Below are 4,195 nucleotides of genomic sequence, written 5' to 3'. Positions count from 1 at the left end.
ACTGATCTCAGGCCCTTATGAACAATTCTCTCTTTTATGAACCAGTCTTATAAATGGATCTATTCTTTGTACAGCTTATCAGCATACACACAATATGTCCCCTCTGTTGATGATGCTTATTATGCATTATGGTTGAACCAAAAGATTACACGTAATTCATTTTGTTTATGAAATAGGAAACAATTTAATATGTATGTGATATTGATTCAAGCAATAATGTATGTTGATGCTAATGTTATGTACACTATTTAATTATGTTTCCATATGATAACAATAGCCTAATATATTCAATATGCTATAAACTATTGTTTTTTAACAGTTTCACTTAATTCATTCTAATTAACTTAATAATTATGACACTCCCCTCACTATTGTCATTGGTTGCACTAATTGCAATGTTTGTCTACATAACCTGGTTGAAGCATTCATGACATTACCCTGCAGAAGGCACAGTGATGCCGAAACGTTGGCGATTTACCCAATAAATTACTGGGAGTTTATACATAGTGTGCAACTCTCTTTGTTATTTGAAAACTGATATGTGACACATATTAATGCCAAAATAACATGCAAAACAAGCAACAACAACAGATTTTTTGTTGTTGCCCCACCTGCCCTGAATGACGGGCCGCCACTGGTCCGAGGACCTTTTGTGTGCACTATTTTATCATGCACTGATTGTGTATCAGCAACATGTCCATTTGGTAGAAACACACCACTGGTGGAAAAATGAACATATTTTCTTTATGCTGATTTTAGAGTATTCACATTCAAATCTGGCACTAATTGGATGGAAACCTAGCTAATCACATATTATAAACCAATATGCATATATTGTAGGGGAATTTTCATCAGGTATAGACTGTCAAAATGTGCAAACAAGACAGTGTCTGGTTGTTGACAATGTTGGGCTGCAGTCCCCTTGTTGTGAGTCACGTATTCATTACTGTTTTACTGTAAATGTGTCAGTCCACAATTGCTCAATAAACTGTGTTTCTTCCAGTTGATTTGCCACTGACTGACTCCCCATAGGGATTGTGTGTAACTTCTTGGCTTTCCCTTCTGCTCCAATTCATGTCACGTCAAGCCCCAAGCTGATCCCTACTGTACATCAGGGTCTAGGGAAACATCAACCCACGTTTTGATAGACATGAAGATTTAGAGAAATTATACAATCTGCACAGTCTAATTCATTACAAATATAAAAATGGAAGTGTTTAACTAAACTGTTGGAAGATTTATCTTGATTCTAAAATTCTAAACAAAAACTGTATATGTTTCATCATGAAGTTGTAAGATATGTTTGAGATATGTTTGATATGAATTGATCACAAGTTGTCTGATAGATAATCAATGTAGGCTAGTGCCACACACAGCTCAATAAAACGAGTATTCTGGTTATTACTCAAATAGTATAGATGGATAGGAAAAGACTACATTTCCAGGAAACACAGATCGAGAACATATTCTGTGAAATGATTTCTACCCTAATACTGTTCTTTGAAGATGCTAGGTCAGTTCGCCAGCTGTATCGACTGATATGGTGTCCATGTGTTCAGTTTCACTACATTACCGCAGGCTCAATCCCTCCCATAAACGTCATTGATTCAAATTGCTACTGAGGCAGGGAGTCTAGAGCCGATCAGCCAAGCCAAGGCAGAGCGAGTGAGCGTTGCATAGCGAGGGGAAGAGGTGGTTTGCTTCGTTCAGTATTTTTTGTATGAACAAAACTAGGAATCACCTCTTCTTTTAAAGATGTGGACAGAGGTCGGGAAGCTAATGCTCTTACATGTGTTACTATTGGAGCTCCACTCCACCCAAGGTAAGAATGCATTTTTATCAATCTCATTGATTATGGGTGAGGGATATATTTTTCATTGCAACGAATGAGGAAGCGACGTTACAGACAGAACTGAAGAAGCCAGTGTATCGTAGAGGTAGAATAGGCTAGATGCCTATTACCAGTAGTCATCACAAAGGTGGATTTAAGTTTACCTGCACTAAATACTATTTTATAGCACATATCCTATGCTCTGTTGTTGGCTACCTATTCCACAACATCATGAAAGCAGTCTATGGTGACGTGAGAGCCTAGTAAAGGGAGGTAGCCAACATGTGCTTGAATGACATAAGGAAGAGAAGGTATCCTGGCTTTGGGACACAATACACATACTCACAAAACCTAGGGATACGTGGAATGGAAGGGGCTGCAGTGTTGTTCCATCATTTCCTAATTGATTCAATACACTGGCATGCTCACTGTACATTTTTTATTCAGTAAGCATTATAATTTGAGTTGGTTTATAAGGCTATTGTAGCCTATATAACATTATGTTGAACGGCAGCTGTCAACATTCACAACAAAAAAAATCAAAAGTTAGGCTACAATAAAATAAAGAAAAAAGTCTAACAGTTGTAGTTTTGCATTCCAATTTGAAACGATTAGATTTAAATAATTCCCATATAGGCTTTAAGTGCCAATTTAATTAAACTTGCTTTCCTTTTCTGTTCTCAATTGATGTTTTGCTCATCGTAGAGAGTACTCTGTTTTCCCCATATAGTGTTGTAGCCTAATAACAATGTACTGTATCAGGGTCAATTAACCATCACGTCGTATCCAACATTTAACCCGTGTTGCAACAATGAATCAACAGAACTCTCTAAACCTTTATTGTAATAGTAGATCAATGCAACATTAATATCAAAGATTGAACACGATTTAATGTTTTGTTTACGTCTTTATCTTTACGTCTATCTTCTTCGGTCTACAGGGACTCATACCGATACGGATTGTGAAACGGGTCAGTTTCAGTGCAAGAACGGAAGGTGTGTACCTACTCTCTGGAGATGTGACGATGACGACGACTGCTCTGATAACAGCGATGAAGACAACTGTCGTAAGTAACACCACCTGTCCAACTAATACTGCTGTGCTGTACATATGATCCCCATTGCAGAGACGCCACAGGGCTTCAATAAGCATTGTAAATACGGTCACCAGAGCAGGTGTTGGGAGTTTTTACAATGTAATGTGGATAAGGAGTTCACATTGCCACTGCTGAGTGGATGTGAATGTGGCTGTTTTCTTAGACATATTGTATTAAAGCTGCAATATGTAACTTTTTGGGAACCTGACCAAATGTACATAGGAATATGAGTTGTAGATCTGCCATTCTCATCGAAAGAAAGTCTAAGAAGCTGTAGGTCTGTTGTTCTATGTGTGCTATTTCTATGCTTCCTGTTCTTCAGTTTCGTTTTGCATCTTTTACTTTCGATTTTGTACACCAGTTTCAAACAGCTGAAAATACAATACCTTTGGTTATAAAAAAAAATTCTCACAGTGGTTTGGATGGTACAATGATTCTGTACACAATGACTGCTTGTTTTGTCACATAGACTGAAATTAGGCAAACTTTTCTTTATTTTATCAACCAGGAAATGGTGGAGCAATTTCTGCATATTGCACCTTTAACCCATGTATTGAAAAATAATGGTCTGAAACAGATAATTATTGATATCTAGAAAGTTAACTTAATTGGTACATCAATTGATTTTGTCATTTTATAATTAACAAAATCTGAAGAGTCAGATTAGCCATTAAGCTAAATTTGCCGCATTTGGTGTTTATGTTTCTTCGCCATCAAAATCAGCTAAAGCTATCCAGGTAGCCTAGTGGTTCGAGTGTTGGGCCAGTAACCGAAAGGTTGCTGGATTGAATCCCTGAGCTGAAAAGGTAAAAATATGACCTTCTGCCCCTGAGCAAGGCAGTTAACCCACTGTTCCCCGGTCGCTGAAGATGTGAATGTTGATTAAGGCAGCCCCCCACACCTCTCTAATGCAGAAGACACATTTCAGTTGAAGGCATTCAGTTGTACAACTGACTAGGTATCTCTCTTTCCCATTGTTTTTGGAATTTTCGGTGCTCCCTGACTGTCTAGCTTTCATTTTGGTGATTGGAGCTGGACACAGTCAAGAAACTGTTTGAATGTAGTCCTTTTATCATTTCTACACAGTTTCGATTTGGTTTTAGTAATTTTAAAGTATATTGAGTTTGTTCACCCCCCATGGGTTAAAGGTGCAATATGCAGAAATCGCTCCACCATTTCCTGGTTGCTAAATATGTAATAGTTTGTCTAATTTCAGTTTATGTGACAAAACAATCAGTCATTATGTAGAGAATCGTGGTACCATCTAA

General features: G+C 37.5%; 1 long non-coding RNA gene across 1 annotated transcript; it reads left to right on the top strand.

Annotated features, from left to right (window-relative positions):
* Positions 1-1,306: 1,306 nt before the first annotated feature.
* Positions 1,307-2,879, top strand: LOC115159018 (uncharacterized). Its single transcript, XR_003868815.1, has 2 exons — positions 1,307-1,822; positions 2,772-2,879. It is a non-coding gene; the product is annotated as an uncharacterized LOC115159018 (long non-coding RNA).
* Positions 2,880-4,195: the final 1,316 nt, after the last annotated feature.

This window comes from Salmo trutta, chromosome 22 (genome assembly GCF_901001165.1).
Source record: "Salmo trutta chromosome 22, fSalTru1.1, whole genome shotgun sequence".
Classification (NCBI taxonomy): domain Eukaryota; kingdom Metazoa; phylum Chordata; class Actinopteri; order Salmoniformes; family Salmonidae; genus Salmo; species Salmo trutta.
The sequence above is the reverse complement of the archived record's forward strand: the minus strand, read 5'-3'. Positions and strand labels throughout refer to the sequence as shown.